Genomic DNA, 18,626 nt, shown 5'->3' with positions numbered 1-18,626 from the left:
TTTGTAGTGGGCATTTTCTTTATAGGCTTTGAGGTGTTGTCTGTATCTTGTCTTTATCTAAACAGATAATAACTGCTTTACTATTGCCATTCTTTCAGTTCTCTGTATTACATTTTGAATGTATTGAAATTGTTTCTGTGGTCCTGCTAAGTCATAGGTTAAATTTTGGTTTCACTGCTATTAAAGTTTGAATTAATGTTTATTTTTTATTTTTCTTTGTTATTTAAGTGAATCACAAACTATTTTGCAAGTGATAGCCCTGAAGAAAGCTTCCACACTCATTTATTTGATTGAGGTGCAAGAACTTTCAGCACAGAAGTATTTTTGACATAACAAGTTGTTTTGTTCCCTGTTTACAATCATTTTCGATGAAAGTAAATCTAGTGTCTAGTGACATTATGACATTCACAAATGTACATATATTGGACAGTTGCCTTTCCAGTAAAGCAAATGACCAAAGCCTGCTTTGTGCTGGAAAATAAGTTTCCATAACAATTTGGAAGTAGTGTGTACTGTTAGTTGACTATCAAATTTCCAAAACTCACAGTGATGTAATGCATCTTCTCATACTTATCTATGTTACCTTCTACAGGTTGTAGTAATACATTGATGGAAAACAAATTTGCAACACCAAGAAACAAGTTATGTAGAGTAATGAAATTTCAGGAAACATTTTTCTATGTAACACATTTAAATGATTAACGTTCCAAGATCACAGGTTGATGTAAGCACGATAAAAGCCTTTGCAAATGTGAAATGCTGGTACATTAATAAGGTACATTAAAAATATGGATGCACTATGTTGTTCAGGTGCCGGACATCAGTTTGTGATGTGGGGTTCCATGTCTGTTGCACTTTTTTGGTCAATACAGGAATGGTTAATGCTGGAGTTGTCGTCTGCTGATGTCACATACGTGCTTGACTGGAGACTTATCTAGTGATTGAGCAGGACAAGGCAACATGATGACACTCTGAAATAGCATGCTGGGTTACAGCAGTGGCTTGTGGGTGAGTGTTATCTGGTTGGAAAACACCCTCTGGGATGCTGTTCATGAAAGGCAGCAAAACAGGTTGAATCACCACACTGACATAGAAATTTGCAGTCAGGGTGCATGGAATAACCACATGAGTACTCCTGCTGTTATAGGAAATTACGCCCAGAACATAACTCCAGGTGTAGGTCCAGTGTGTCCAGCAGACAGATAGGTTGGTTGCAGGCCCTCAAATGGCCTCCTAACTAACACACAACCACCATTGGCAATGAGGCAGAACCAGCTTTTATCAGAAACACAACAGATCTCCACTCCACCCTTCAATGAGCTCTTTCTTGGGTGTCTGGCTTGGAGCTTTCTTGAAGTAACCAATTTGTAAAAAGTTTGTTGTCTCACTGTGGTGCTAACTGCTGCTCCAATTGCTGCTGCTGCAGATGCAGTATAATACACCACAGCCATATGATGAACACAATGGTTCTGCTCCTTGGTAGTGCCACATGATCGTCTGGAGCCTGGTCTTCTTGCTACCGTACTTTCCCCAAGACTACTGCTGCTAGCAATCATGTACAGTGACTGTGTTCCTGCCAGGTCTTTCTGCAGTACTGCGGAAGGAACACCAAGTTTCTTGTAGCCCTATTACACAACACGATTCAAACTCAGTGAGTTGTTGATACTGTTGCCATCGTTATTTTAAAGGCATTCTTGACTAACTTTATTGCTGAGTCGCAGACTGGCACATAGAAAAGACAATCACATTCTCACAATTAAATTTTCAGCCACAGCTTTTACCAGAAAATGAGTGCACACACACATTCACACAATCACTGGACACAACTTGTGCACACATGACCGGGCCACTGAGTCTACAGTCTCTGAGAATCAGATCCAATGAAACCACCCCTCATACCTCCCTACATCTCATCGGTAGCTGCTAGCCCAGTGGCAAGAAGTGTTAGCTGCACTGACTGCAAGCTGAGGGGAATGGTAGAAATATGAGAAGCAGTAGGAATGAGGGAGTAGGGAAGTGGTGTACATACTCAGCTGTTCCCAGCCAGCAACGACGCACGACACCTCGGTGAACCAACCATTTCATCTACTTGACAAAACTGAGATTTTTTCCAGTGTTTTCTTTTTTTCCAAATTTCCCTGACATGTTTGTAATCCTCTGGTTTCCAGAACCTTTGGGAACCCTGTTAAAGGAATACATTGATAAAAGTAATCTCAAAAGAATGGACTGGGGCCAATTGGACCAGCCACCAGCTCCTATCATTCTAGTGTAAGACTAGTCTAGTTAAGGAGACCAGAGGGATCAGGTCTTGTTAAGAAGGAGGGTACTGTGGAGCACCAACTGAGTTAGGTCAGAAACGCACAAAGTAGGAAATAGATAACAGCTGAACCAGTTGCAGGCGGGTGTGGAAGTTATGGCTTACGAAACACAACACAGCCGTAGTGTGATGCAAAGTGAGCCAACCAGGCAAGATGTGATAATAGCTGACACAGCAGCACCTAAGCAGAAGAAGACAGACGGCTTCCTACACTTGCAAAAGTGAAAGCAATTAGTGCACACACCGCAAGGCATGGCAAAGCCCAAGCAAGCCAGTTTTTAACGGAAATATTCTTGTATCAGTATTGAAGCACTATCACCACATGGCTGTGACACTTAGAGGCTATCCAGAATGCTGTACAGGGCCCACAGTTCGATCTCGTGTCAGAGCAGCCTGCCCTTAGACATGAGACACAGAGCTACCAGCGCTGCAGGGCCAGCCATGCCCTTGGACATAGCCCGCTGGCCACAACACTCCTACAGTGGGTCACAGCCATCGCAGTGCTGCTGAAGACATCAGCTGCACCTCGGCCACTGCTGCCTTAGCCACCGAGCCCACAGGATGTCACTGATGGAAAGAGTGGTGTTATGCCACCACTCAGTCACACCCCACCCTGTCAGCATTGTGGGACACCAAGCACACATGAGGAAGGCAGCTGGATGCCTTAGCCACATTGTCAGTGTTTGAAATGTATCCAGGCTGCGAGCTTCAATAAACAAATTTGATAGCACAGAACAAATCTACTAACTCCAGTTTGATTTCAGTAAGTGTAGAATGGTTGCTGTATCATCTTCTAATGTGAGCTGCTACTTTTCATTCAAGAAGCACCTCAACTGGCACCCTGGTGCTGAGTGGACCCCATCCCAGTACCGGATACTGAATCTGGGTCCTATGAATGGCAGTCAGACACGCTGATCACTTAGCTAGAAGTAGACAACCCAAAGATATCAACACGAAAAAATAAATAATAAAATAAAATAAAAAAATGGACCCAAGAAGATAAAAAACTGTTGCTGATATTGAAATATTAGACCAACTCATACATTACAACTATGTGTAATTATATATGAATATGATAGAGACACAGAGAAGAAATGAGCAAAATAGTCCAGTGTATGTGGAAGAAGCCATATGCGCCTGAAAAATACATTGAGGAAGAAAAATGTTTGAAATTTTGTAAGACTATTACTTTTCCACTTAATTGTAAGTGAGTCATGTGACACATATAAAGGATACGAAAATAGAAATCAGGCACCAGAAATGAGAGTTCTCAAAGCAGTATAGAAATGCAGAGATGAAACAGAATGACGTTATAAATGAACTAACCATCTAAAAATGAGGCAACAAATAATATATGAGAATGGAAAAGAAATAGTATTAACACATTAACAGAATGAGTAGCCACAGATTACCTCAGAAAATTATATAAACCTAAAGGGAGAAGAAAGGATAAATTCCAGCATACAACTCCACCCATCAGCTTTGACCAGTGATGTCATACCAAATCCAAAGATGCAACACACACAAAAGATATCAAAATGGTGACCAATACTTGTAAATGTTTCCATGAACCCAAAATGTAATGATAAATTATCAAATCATGGAAATTGTTAATCTATATTAACAAAAATCAATTGCAAAATATATGAAAAAGTCAGAAAATAGCATCAATTGCCCGAAAGTATGATACATCATCAATTAAGAATGGATCGACAGATTTGGTTGATTTTTCCCCTGTTCTGTTTGTAACTGTCAGGGCACAGTTTATATGAAAGAAAATTTTTGGAAAATCCACAGTGAAAGACAAAAATTAAAATCAAGTGTGAAAAATCATCATCTGAGAACAGCCTAATCGATTTGGTTAACTTCTTTTGTCGTCTTCGTAATTGTGGATGGTCATGGTATTTCTTGTATAAGAAAGAAACTTTAAAAAATATGCATTCAGTTTCACAGTTCCATTGTCACATTTTCATTTAAAAAAATGAGTTTCACAGTTATATATATAATATATAAATACATACGTAATATATAAAGGAGGAACATTGTCGGCTAAAATCCTGAAAAATTCTTGACTGATTTACTACAAATTTTTACACAAAGCATTAATGACCATTCGGACGGACATAGGTTATATGTTTTTGTCATATATATATAAAATACACATTTATATGTAATACATGAAGGCAAATGTAGTTACCACAAATCTCAAAAAGGTCTTGGCAGATTTACTTCAGATTTTTATACAATAATCTATTAAACATTCAATCAGTAAGGAACAGAGAGATTTGGGGGGAGAGGGCAGGAAAAGATGTATGGAGATACTGTTCAAGATGTCTGCAGATTTCCCATACATATTTAGCAATTGCAAAGCATTGCTGGATCCGATAGTCATAAATATATAAACTAAACAGATAACCATGGGAAAATAGTGTTCTGGTTGGGAAGACAGTAATGTGTACTGTAAGAACCTTAGAATCCCAGTAATAGTAAAATATAGGGAACACAACAGACAGGAACAAGATATAGCTTAAAAAAAAAAAAAAAAAAAAAAAAAAAAAAAAAAAAAAAAAAAAAAATTATAATAATAAAACAGGGAATCAATTAAAAAAATGTCCTAAAAGAAATTGTGCCATATTCGGGGAAAAACAGCAAAATATTTGTGAGAACCACAATTACAAATATGACTGTGTGCTTAGGTTATCGCCTAATCGCGCCCTCAGAAATTGCAAGAAATTCGGAATAAACAGGATAGTTTACATAGACCCATGGATAACATTTAACAACAGGTTGCTTACATCATTCACAATGTAAACCTCGCGAAGTTGTGGTTCCAAGCTGAGAATTGGTATCACTCAGGAGAATTGATTCAAAAGGAATCAAGGAAGACCATGGAATAGATAGTTATTGTAATGCCAGACAGTTTGAAGTGTAAAACAAGGACTATGAAACAATCACTAGTTTAATTCCCAGGAGTACTGATGGGTAGTTAGAAATGTACCTACAACATTTCAGGAATTGGTTTCAGTGAGGAATTGAGGATTATCTTGCAAACCACTACATACCATTTGAAATGAACACATAGGCGGTGCTCTTACAACTCCATCTGCCATGTACAACATACTGCCCACTCACAATGGAAGTAGCAAGAAATTTAGTGTATGCTTGTGAGAGCATACATTATATATATACACTCCTGGAAATTGAAATAAGAACACCGCGAATTCATTGTCCCAGGAAGGGGAAACTTTATTGACACATTCCTGGGGTCAGATACATCACATGATCACACTGACAGAACCACAGGCACATAGACACAGGCAACAGAGCATGCACAATGTCGGCACTAGTACAGTGTATATCCACCTTTCGCAGCAATGCAGGCTGGTATTCTCCCATGGAGACGATCCTAGAGATGCTGGATGTAGTCCTGTGGAACGGCTTGCCATGCCATTTCCACCTGGCGCCTCAGCTGGACCAGCGTTCGTGCTGGACGTGCAGACCACGTGAGACGACGCTTCATCCAGTCCCAAACATGCTCAATGGGGGACAGATCCAGAGATCTTGCTGGCCAGGGTAGTTGACTTACACCTTCTAGAGCACGTTGGGTGGCACGGGATACATGTGGACGTGCATTGTCCTGTTGGAACAGCAAGTTCCCTTGCCGGTCTAGGAATGGTAGTATGATGGGTTCGATTACGGTTTGGATGTACCGTGCACTATTCAGTGTCCCCTCGACGATCACCAGAGGTGTACGGCCAGTGTAGGAGATCGCTCCCCACACCATGATGCCGGGTGTTGGCCCTGTGTGCCTCGGTCGTATGCAGTCCTGATTGTGGCGCCAAACACGCATACGACCATCATTGGCACCAAGGCAGAAGCGACTCTCATCGCTGAAGACGACACGTCTCCATTCGTCCCTCCATTCACGCCTGTCGCGACACCACTGGAGGCGGGCTGCACGACGTTGGGGCGTGAGCGGAAGACGGCCTAACGGTGTGCGGGACCGTAGCCCAGCTTCATGGAGACGGTTGCGAATGGTCCTCGCCGATACCCCAGGAGCAACAGTGTCCCTAATTTGCTGGGAAGTGGCGGTGCGGTCCCCTACGGCACTGCGTAGGATCCTACGGTCTTGGCGTGCATCCGGCGTCGCTGCGGTCCGGTCCCAGGTCGACGGGCACGTGCACCTTCCGCCGACCACTGGCGACAACATCGATGTACTGTGGAGACCTCACGCCCCACGTGTTGAGCAATTCGGCGGTACGTCCACCCGGCCTCCCGCATGCCCACTATACGCCCTCGCTCAAAGTCCGTCAACTGCACATACGGTTCACGTCCACGCTGTCGTGGTATGCTACCAGTGTTAAAGACTGCAATGGAGCTCCGTATGCCATGGCAAACTGGCTGACACTGACGGCGGCGGTGCACAAATGCTGAGCAGCTAGAGCCATTCGACGGCCAACACCGCGGTTCCTGGTGTGTCCGCTGTGCCGTGCGTGTGATCATTGCTTGTACAGTCCTCTCGCAGTGTCCGGAGCAAGTATGGTGGGTCTGACACACCGGTGTCAATGTGTTCTTTTTTCCATTTCCAGAAGTGTATATACACTACTGGCCATTAAAATTGCTACACCAAGAAGAAATGCAGATAATAAATGGGTATTCATTCGACAAATATATTATACTAGGAACTGACATGTGCTTACATTTTCATGCAATTTGGGTGCATAGATCCTGAGAAATCAGTACCCAGAACAACCATCTCTGGCCGTAATAATGGCCTTGATATGCCTGGGCATTGAGTCAAACAGAGCTTGGATGACTTGTATAGTTACAGCTGACCATGCAGCTTCAACACAATATGACAGTTCATCAAGAGTAGTGAGTGGCGTATTGTGATGAGCCAGTTGCTCGGCCACAATTGACCAGACATTTTCAATTGGTGAGATATCTGGAGATTGTGCTGACCAGGGCAGCAGTCTAACATTTTCTGTATCCAGAAAGGCCCATACAGGACCTGCAACATGCGGTCGTGCACTATCCAGCTGAAATGTCGGGTTTTGCAGGGATCGAATGAAGGGTAGAGCAACGGGTGATACACCAGTATGGCGATGACGAATACACGCTTCCAATGTGCAATCGTGATAGGCTACAATCCGACGGTTATCAAAGTCTGAAATGTGATGGTACGCATTTCTTCTCCTTACACGAGGCATCACAACAACGTTTCACCAGGCAACACCGATCAACTGCTGTTTGTGTATGAGAAATCAATTGGAAACTTTTCTCATGTCAGCACATTGTACGTGTCGCCACGGCGCCAACCTTGTGTGAATGCTCTGAAAAGCTAATCATTTGCATATCACAGTATTTTCTTCCTGTCAGTTAAATTTTGCGTCTGTAGCACGTCATCTTCGTGATGTAGCAATTTTAATGGCCAGTAGTGTATACATTAACTCAGAAACCACATAACAAAACTGAAATTACAATACTGCACATTTACGTTGGCTAGTAATACCACTGTCAGTACATTTATGTCCCCAATCAGAACATGTATTTTCCACTGTGCCCTGAAATTTGCAGGTTTTAGTGTGTTTGAAGGTGTCAATAACAAGAAAATTCTTACCCAAATCCTCTTATTCAAAAGGATGTACTGAGAGTTTGTCAGTTTTTGTTTTAGTAATGTTTCAGAGTTGTTAGTGCTGTCATCTATTGGCTGTTCTTGACGTTTGTATCTCTGCCTTGCTTATAACATCCCCAATACATCAGCATGGTATCAGGCTGCTTACTGCTATGATCTGCTTCTAAAATTTAAAATTAATATTGAAAAAAATTATGTTGCTTGGGTATGGGGAATCAAATTTGACAATGAATTCATATTGAAAACATTGAAAGATCAGTAAATATGGCAGTTTCAAATGAGACAACTGGAAACGTCATTAGAATATCTCGAGATAGTAACAAACAAACACTGGAAAAGATATGCAGTGATTTTGCAAGTTCTACCTTTTCAGATGCACACAATATTCTGAGAAACCATCTGACTGATATAACTCTCGCAACATCAGTAGAAGTAATGATCACCATAGAACGCTTAAAATCAAAAATTTTAGTGCCTATGGTAATATATCAACAGAGTTGAATTTTGTGGCATTTTAAGTTATTTGTGTACAACCTTTTATCAGTGGAACATTTCCTGATTGGTTGAAATATGCAGAAGTTAAGCCTTTGTGTAAGAAAGGAAATAAAGGAATACCATCAAACTTCCGTCCAATTTCACTTTGGCCAACATTCTCAAAAATTTCAGAAAAGATAATATAATCATCTTCTTAACCACCTTATCACAAATAAAATATTATCCCAGTTACAATTATGATTTCCAAAGGTTCTGATACTGAGAAGGATACTTACAAATACAATGAGAATGTACGTAATTCATTAGACAGTAAATTACAGGCTACTGGTATATTTCACGATCTGTCAAAGGCATGTGACTGTGTAAATCACATCCTTTTAAATAAACTAGAATACTACAGTGTAACAGGAAATGCTGCAAAATGGTTCAAATCCTATGTCCTTGACAGAAGACAAAGGGTGTCAATAGGAAAGAAACATGTATTAAGTTATAAAGTATCATCCAGTGTGAACCAAAACATGTGGTGTCCCCCAAGGTTAAATTTTAAGTCCTTATTTTTTCTTGAGTATATCAATGATCTTTCAACAGTAACATTACCAGATGCCAAGTGTGAAACAAACATTGCAACAAATAGTAAATCAAGTATGGCCTTGGGATGGTCATGGACACTAGTATATTATTCCTAGCCAATTCTCTCTCACTAAACCTTGAAGAAACTTACTACACACAGGTTGAACTTTTAGGCTTCCTGTGAGCACACACCTAAAATATGATTACAAGTGAGAAGTTGACAGTGTCAAATTTTAGGGATTACAACTTGACAGTAAATTTAACTGGGACGAGGATATCACAGAACTACTGAAGTACCTAAGCAAATCTCTATTTGCTGTGTGAATGTTGTCAGACACAGGTAATATACAAATAAAACAGAGCTGGTGTACTCTGCTTACCTTCATTCCAAAATGTGAATTGGGATTATTTCATGGAGTGAATCATAAGGCTAACTAAAAATTTTCTGAGCGCAAAACGTGCAACACAAATTATTTGTGGCATGAACTCAAGAATGTTCTGAAGAGGGCTGTTTAAGGATCTGGGGACACCAACTATTACTTCCCAATATATTTATTCCTTAATGAAATTTGTCACTAAAAATATGCCTCTTTTTCAAACTAACACCACAGTTCATGGAATCAGTACTAGAAATAAGAATAACTTTTCACAAATATTTAAAGTCACTTACTTTGGTTCAGAAAGATGTCCACTATTCAGCAATATACATTTTCCATAATACGTCAGCGGCCATAAGAAGTTTAATTAATAATAAAGTTAAGCTTGAGAAGAGTCTAAAGGATGTATTGGTGACCAACTCCTTCTGTTTCATTTATGAATTTCTTAGCAGAACCAATTAATGCGTATATACTGTTAACAATATCCAATAATGTGAATATTGGATACAATCTGACTTCTGCACAAGTTTTGTGTGGTAATGCAGTAGATGTAAATAAGTGCTATAAAATGTTATTTCTTAATTTGCATGACTCATGGCTGCAATACCCTAGAATTATCATATGCACCTAAGTATACTGAATGTTTAATATTTCATGACAAGATTTACATCACGAAATAAATCTCGGGTGAACAGCCTGATATGAGTGCGCATAGGACACAATATTTTGGCAATTGACCACGTTGCCATCATTAGGTGCGCTGATGTACTGACCGGCGGTGAGCCGGCGCCATGTATATATAGGACAATCCCCCTCCCGCCCCTCCCTCAGGTGCTTCCTATGAGTCGGTGCGGTCCACGCCCCGCGCGTGGTCCAAGTACAGCGTCAATTCTCCTGCCGTCTAGGCGCTTCATCCTAGGTCTTCTCGTTCAGGAGGGTCTGCCAGCACCACTCTCGTTATTCTCCCCTCCTCTCCCGAAGTCGGCACACTCTGGGAAATATCCTTTTTCTTCTTAATCTCGGTGATCGCGGGCTTCCACACCTTGCTAAGGATGTAACCACTGTCACAATTTAGTTGTGGCTCCCCTCACATCAGTGCACCTGATGATGGCAATGTGGTCGATTGCCGAAATATTGTGTCCTATGCACACTCATATCAGGCTGTTCGCCCAAGATTTATTTCGTCATAAAACATGCCTGGAGAAATTGAAGAATCACATCAAGTTTTACATCCTTTTAAAGTTAAATATGCATACGATAATTTTTTTTTACCAGTTCCACATCCACAAGGGCAACTTCATATGGAATCTGTGGAAAGTACATTAGCATATCTGTCCTTATTTGTAAATATTTAGTGTGCATTGTTGTTTTCTGACATTTTCCACCTCCCACAGGGTCTCTCACTATGGGTCAACTGGAATGAAAAGTATGTCTAAACTGATCTCAGCAATTCCCTTGCCGGTTGGTTGATCTGGTGGAGTGATTTAGGGAAATCATGGAAAACCTAAATCAGGATGGCCAGATGCGGGTTTAAAGCGCCTTTTTTCCCAAATATGAGGCCAGTATGCTAACCACTGTGCCAAGTTACTCAGCTATTTCCCTTGTAGAGATTGCCAACAAAGTCGTATAATGGGTAGCTGAAATCATGACATCAACATCTTAAATCATGTCATAGATGCCTGAAATAATTTCAAAGGCAGCTAAGTCACAATCACAGACACTTGGCGTAATTGTACTGAATGCTTTCTCAGAAAATAATTTTGAACAACGAGTTCATGAGCCCACCCAAAGAGTAAATGGTTGCAAAAGCATACTTGACCTCTTAGCAACAAACAATCCTGGACAGGTAGGGAGTATCATCATGAATACAGGGATTAGTGGCCACAAGGCAGTTGCCTTCCAGGCTGAATAGCACCACAACTATCAAAAAGAAACGAAAAGTACATCTATAAAAAAAAAAAAAAAAAAAAAAAAAAAAAAAAAAAAAAAAAAACCCCACCTGATAAAAGTGCTCTTAACACCTTTTTAAAAAGACAGTCTCCACCCCTTCCGAGCTGATCACATAAGCATAGAAAAGATGTGGAATGGTTTCAAAGAGATGGTATCGACGGCAATTGAGATATATATACCACATAAATCAATAAGTGATGGTACTGATCCCACATGGTACACCAAACAGGTTAGATCGCTGTTGAAGAAGCAACGAAAGTATGCCAAATTTAAAAGAATGCAAAATACTCAAGATTGGCAAAGTTTTAAACATGGCACATGCTTAAATGTGAGATGCTTTCAATAAATTCCATAACGAAACTCTTTCTCGGAATCTGGTAGAAAACCCACATAGTTTCTGGTCATATATAAAGCACACCAGTGGCAAGACGAATTTTTTTTTTAAACTTGGCTTCTGGCATACAAACTTTTTAGCCATCACAATAAATGTACTGACACATATGACAAGGTAACTTTTTTTCCTTCGTTATACGTACTGTTTAGGGCATACATTCATATGTTTTTAGATCAAAATTATTGTAATCAGATTAGAAAACACAGTTGACTGCTAAAAATTTAATTGTTAATAAAGTTCTTTAGTTAAGTTCAATCCATTTTAGATTTTTATGTCTTCTTTTGCTAGAAACCGGAATATGGCATCATATGTACTCCTGGTTGTGTCTCTGAGAAATGGGATCGGGCAAAGCGGCTGGCAGTGTCCAAATCTTAAGAGCTCCTTTAAAGGGTCGACTCTGCTATTCTCATAGTGTAAGATGCAATCAATACCTTCACTGCACGATAACATTGGTGAAGCCACTGATGACAGTGCCACTAAAGCAGAGTTATTAAACACGGTTTTCCAAAACACCTTAACCAAAGGCGACAAAGTAGCCTAAATATTACTGAATTCCAATCAAGAACAACTGCAAAGATAAGAATCATAGAAGTACATATCGTCAGTGTAGCAAAGCAGCTTAAATTACTTAATAAAGGCAAGGTCTCCGGTCCAGATTCTATACCACTCAGGTTCCTTTCAGAGTATGCTGATGCAACAGCTCCATGTTTAGCAATTATATACAACAGCTCGTTCAAAGGAAGTTCCGCACCAAAAGACTGGAAAATTGCACAAGTCACACCAATACTCAAAACGGGAAACAGGAGTAATCCACTGAATTACAGGCCCATATTACTAATGTCTATTTGGAGTAAGGTTTTGGAACATATACTGTGTTTGAACATTATGAATTACCTTGAAGAAAACGATTTATTGACACACAGTCAGAATGAATACAGGAAACATCGTTCTTGTGAAACACAACTAGCTCTTTATAGTCATGAGGTAATGAATGCTATTGACAGGGGATGTCAAATTGATTCCATGTTTTTAAATTTCCAGAAAGCTTTTAACATCATTCCTCACAAGCATCTTCTAACCAAACTGTGTGCCTATGGAATATCGCCTTGGTAGTGCAACTGGAATTGTGATTTCCTGTCAGAAAAAGGTCACAGTTTGTAGTAACAGACGGAAAGTCATGGAGTAAAACAGAAGTAATATCCAGCATTCCCCAAGGAAGTGTTCCTGATCTATATTAATGACATAGGAGACAAACTGAGTAACCCTCTTAGATTATTTGCAGATGATGCAGTCATTTACTGTCTTGTAAAGTCATCAGATGACCAAAACGAATTGCAAAATGATTTAGATAAGATATCTGTGGGGTGCGAAAAGTGGCAATTGACCCTGAATAAAGAAAAATGTGAAATTATTAACACGAGTACTAAAAGAAAGCTGCTAACTTTCGATCATGCGATAAGTCACACAAATCTGAAGGCTATAAATTCAACTAAATACTTAGCAATTACAATTACAAATAACCTAAATTGGAACGGTCAGATAGATAATGTTGTGGGTAGAGCAAATCGAAGATTGCAATTTATTGGCTGAACACTTAGAAGGTACAATAGATCTACTAAAGAGACTATTTTTTTTTTGACGGGATCTTCTCATGAAATTTCGATCACCAGTTTTCTCCTCGGATTGCGAAAACCTGAGAAATGATCATCACGATAAAATAAAAGAAATCAGGACTCAGACGGAAAAATTTACATGCTCGTTTTTCCCACAGCACCATTCGAGAGTGGAACGGTAGAGAGACAGCTTGAAGGTGGTTCACTGAACCCTCTGCCAGGCACTTAATTGTGAATAGCAGAATAATCAGATGTAGACACCACATTACCAGCAGCTGAGGTCTCATCACCAATAACTGCAGTGAGAATCACAGCACAATCGAATAAATGATGTACAACATACAACAAGCTCACAGCGCTCAAGGATAATTACTGCATCAATGGAGTATTGTTAGGCTACCGTAAGTGAAGGCTATGATACTCAGCTTCAGCTTTAACGCTGGATGTCATCAAAATAGTGAAGACAAGCATCTCAGTTATGGCAGCCACTACACTATTTACACAGCTATAGAAAACTGTAACTTGTAGTAACACATTTACTGGCTTCACAAACACAACTGAATTATCACCATACAACCTAACATGTCTGCTGCCACAACTTCCTTTTAATTGCCAACAGTGACACCACTCATCAAACAAGATACATCCAATAAATTCCTCTATTGAAAATTGTGGTGGCTATGTACTGAGTATAATCAATGAATTCTAGTAAGAAGTGCTATAACAATCTTTTTTTTTTTCTTCAGCATATTTGGCTTATTTTGAAATGAACTTTCCAAACAAACTAGTCAGAATTCTAATATGTGGAATTATTATATCCATTACATGGGTCACAACAGGCACTGAAAACTCTTGTATGACACTAAGAATTATTTTATAAATACACTTCACATGTTAATCTTGAACTCCAAAAATCAGAAAAAATTGTGTGCAAAACCTGCCTGTACCATGAAAAGTGTTAATGATGGTCAAAAGCTTGAACTGAATGTCAGCAGATGTAAATAAAGCATCGGTGTCATGTAATATAAATTGTGAAGTGTTTCTCTAGAGATTACAAATTTCAAAAGGCATATTGTAGCTGAAAATGGAATCAGGAATACACGCAAAAACTATTAAAACATACCACTATTTCTACAAAGTCAGTAAACACTTGAATGACAACAGTCTACTGACTAGAAATTTACCTGGCTTTAAAACAGATAGGACTAACACAACATTAATTTGTGTTAGACTGAGGAAATGTAGAAAACAGCAAAAGTGTGGTAGGACCAAGCTTGACAGTGTCGGGAGCACCCTCAGAAGGTGCAAATTAAGTTATTGTCATATTTTCTACTTGAGAAATTCAAGTAGATATGTTGGTTCTCAATAATGCTAATCTTAATTAAATACTGAGTATATTTATATCCTAATAGTACTGTTTTTACTATGTGTGTTTGCAAAAAAAAGCTTCTGTTGTTGATTTTGTATCTTATCTAGTTCTGTTCTAGATTACTGTATACATGTAGCAATTCTGTGAAGAGACACTAACGTGGAAAATTGCAAAATTTTGTTAATGATGAAGTGTTGGAGAAGCAGTGTGTATGTGGTGTTAATTGAATGTCAAATGGTGTTAATTGAATATCAAATGGAACCAAATTGCAATATAGCTTTGCATTGAAACTGTGTACATAAGTTGTTTATGATGTAAGCTGTTCATAGTTTTAAGATATAAATAGGATACACACACTCGCTGTGTGCAGCAGAGAAGTATTTAAGGAACTGAACATGCATCAGAAACGAGCAAGGTTTTTGGATTCCCTAAATACTTTAAGAAAAACGAAGTGATGGTTGCCTCAACAGAACTACAACCAATTTCGCATCCCATCTTTGACGTGTTCGAGCTTATACAAGTACAAACGAAAACAACTGCACAGAGGTAAAAAGTTTTTTAACTGATCATGAAATCGGGAAATATACGTCGCACCCAATTTATTGGACGACTGCAAGGCCTTACGCAAATAATTGTTGTTCTATGTTGCTGTGGGAGAACGGCCTTGCTCCGTAATTTGGATAAAAAAAAGAAAATAAAAAAATATGAAGTAATCAGTACACCCTTACAGTTTTGAGCAGTTGCACAAACACTATCCAGTTATGACCATAGTTAATTGTTATCTCTATAAAGCATAGTTTTCAATTACACAAAATAACTTCCGTTTTAAAGGATCATATCTCCAAGGTACATAAATCACAATCGTCTTTACATTATGGACATGTTCTCTTAAATCACTTTCAATAACAAATGGGAAATAGTAATGCGCTTCTGTAAAATTATACCACTACTCACACTCTAATAAGTAATTTGCGTAAACAAAAGAGGAACACCGCGCCTTATTCTAAATAATAAACACAACTAGATAATAATAAACACAACTAGACTAATCGATACTCGTCACACAAAAATCGAGCAGTCGATATAAGCCATTCAAATTGCGGCAGAAATGTAAGATCGACTCACACTTGACGGAACAGAGGATGGCGTTCAAACCACAGTCTATATTAGACTGGCCGTCACAGAAACAGAACGGAATGTCAAGGCCAAGGAATCTCGGGAAGAAATTACTAATGTTACAGTTGGTGGGGGGAGCGATGTACTGTTTCGCCATTTAAGTGCAGAAGCTGACCTATTTTCATCATGCTCAGTAGTAGTCGATTTCGTCTTTTTGTTTTTTCTTACTTTTTACATTATTTTTTCTTTCGTTTTCGTGAAATATTGCAAATATTGCTGGACTAATTGAGTATTTTTTAACACTGTGTGCTCATACACAAAAGACGGTACATATGTAAAAGCGAAAAATTTTTGTGTTTTAAGTAACTGAACTTAGCTGACGCCTATCTATGTACAAATAAGAACATAAATCGATGACAATGCTCCAAGTGGCCTAGCAATGAGTTATACGAGGAACTCCATATTTTTATTTCGATTCACGCGATAACATAACATAAAAGCTAAGATTAACATCTCATAGATAGGTTTCACAGTCATATAAAATTTTCTAAGTTACTCTGTGGACCTTTTGACTGCAAAATTAAAACCCGATATTGCAATTTCGACCATATGGTCATTATCGAGTGCAATTAATTCCGCTTTACCTCACGTCAAAGCCTAAAAATCATTCGATTTGAAATGACGCAGAATCTGGGTTCATCTCATTGTGTTACTGATTACGACTTCTTGCACTGTATGTTTGTTGTAGTTTTCTTGACTTTTGCTCACATCCGAACCATAGGACGGAGAAAATGATTGAATAATTAGTTTTGTTTCGTATAAAATAGAAGTTCTTTTCTAGCATGGTGTTCTGTGGACTCACCTACATATATAAGTATTAATGCTGACAAATCTGTGTGTGAACTGCACGATTTAATGGCGTTGTATGTATATTGTACGTATTCCACATCATTTCTGTTCATCTCTGTTTGTCGTACCTTTTCCCATTTAATGGGGAACTTCACGTTGGCAGCTTCTGACATAATTAATATTCAACTTAAATGCATTTTCTCACAGAATGAGTATGTAATTCTGCTTTGAATAGTGTGGCAAGACAGAACATCATTCAAAGCAAAATTACATACTTATCCTGTGCTAAGATGTAATGACATTGAATACCAACTCTGTCAAAAACTTGTAACACAGAATTTTCTATTAAATGCGAGAATGTATGAAGCAGAATGCGCGCAATATACAGAAACGCATATACACTCCTGGAAATTGAAATAAGAACACCGTGAATTCATTGTCCCAGGAAGGGGAAACTTTATTGACACATTCCTGGGATCAGATACATCACATGATCACACTGACAGAACCACAGGCACATCGACACAGGCAACAGAGCATGCACAATGTCGGCACTAGTACAGTGTATATCCACCTTTCGCAGCAATGCAGGCTGGTATTCTCCCATGGAGACGATCGTAGAGATGCTGGATGTAGTCTTGTGGAACGGCTTGCCATGCCATTTCCACCTGGCGCCTCAGTTGGACCAGCGTTCGTGCTGGACGTGCAGACCGCGTGAGACGACGCTTCATCCAGTCCCAAACATGCTCAATGGGGGACAGATCCGGAGATCTTGCTGGCCAGGGTAGTTGACTTACACCTTCTAGAGCACGTTGGGTGGCACGGGATACATGCGGACGTGCATTGTCCTGTTGGAACAGCAAGTTCCTTTGCCGGTCTAGGAATGGTAGAACGATGGGTTCGATGACGGTTTGGATGTACCGTGTACTATTCAGTGTCCCCTCGACGATCACCAGAGGTGTACGGCCAGTGTAAGAGATCGCTCCCCAAACCATGATGCCGGGTGTTGGCCCTGTGTGCCTCGGTCGTATGCAGTCCTGATTGTGGCGCTCACCTGCACGGCGCCAAACACGCATACGACCATCATTGGCACCAAGGCAGAAGCGACTCTCATCGCTGAAGACGACACGTCTCCATTCGTCCCTCCATTCACGCCTGTCGTGACACCACTGGAGGCGGGCTGCACGATGTTGGGGCGTGAGCAGAAGACGGCCTAACGGTGTGCGGGACCGTAGCCCAGCTTCATGGAGACGGTTGCGAATGGTCCTCGCCGATACCCCAGGAGCAACAGTGTCCCTAATTTGCTGGGACGTGGCGGTGCGGTCCCCTACGGCACTGCGTAGGATCCTACGGTCTTGGCGTGCATTCGTGCGTCGCTGTGGTCCGGTCCCAGGTCGACGGGCACGTGCACCTTCCGCCGACCACTGGCGACATCGATGTACTGTGGAGACCTCACGCCCCACGTGTTGAGCAATTCGGCGGTACGTCCACCAGGCCTCCCGCATGCCCACTATACGCCCTTCTTCGACCAATATTATGAGCAACATACTTACATCACCCCCCCCCCTCCCCCATGAATGATGGACCTTGCCGTTGGTGGGGAGGCTTGCGTGCTTCAGTGATACAGATAGCCGTACTGTAGGTACAACCACAACTGAGGGGTATCTGTTGAGAGGCCAGACAAACGTGTAGTTCCTGAAGAGGGGTAGCAGCCTTTTCAGTAGTTGCAAGGGCAACAGTCTGGATGATTGACTGATCTGGCCTTGTAACAATAACCAAAACGGCCTTGCTGTGTTGGTACTGCGAACGGCTGAAAGCAAGGAGAAACTACAGCCGTAATTTTTTCCGAGGGCATGCAGCTTTACTGTATGATTAAATGATGATGGCGTCCTCTTGGGTAAAATATTCCGGAGGTAAAATAGTCCCCCATTCGGATCTTCG

The 18,626-nt window shown here is 40.3% G+C and overlaps 1 protein-coding gene across 2 annotated transcripts in view; it reads right to left on the bottom strand.

The window, feature by feature from the left end:
- LOC126330529 (putative 3-methyladenine DNA glycosylase) overlaps positions 1–15,883 on the bottom strand; it is a 78,401-nt gene extending 62,518 nt beyond the window's left edge. The window contains exons 1-2 of one of the 2 annotated variants that reach the window (XM_049996365.1): positions 15,675–15,883; positions 7,938–8,115 (exon numbers count right to left, since the gene is read on the bottom strand). The gene's annotated coding sequence lies outside the window, so the exon portion shown is untranslated. The remainder of the gene's footprint in view (positions 1–7,937; positions 8,116–15,674) is intronic. The other variant, XM_049996364.1, reaches the window with a different exon arrangement.
- Between the last annotated feature and the right edge of the window lie 2,743 nt (positions 15,884–18,626).

The sequence above is a fragment of the Schistocerca gregaria genome, chromosome 2 (assembly GCF_023897955.1).
Source record: "Schistocerca gregaria isolate iqSchGreg1 chromosome 2, iqSchGreg1.2, whole genome shotgun sequence".
Taxonomy (NCBI): Eukaryota; Metazoa; Arthropoda; class Insecta; order Orthoptera; family Acrididae; genus Schistocerca; species Schistocerca gregaria.
This window is presented reverse-complemented; position numbering and strand designations above follow the sequence as displayed.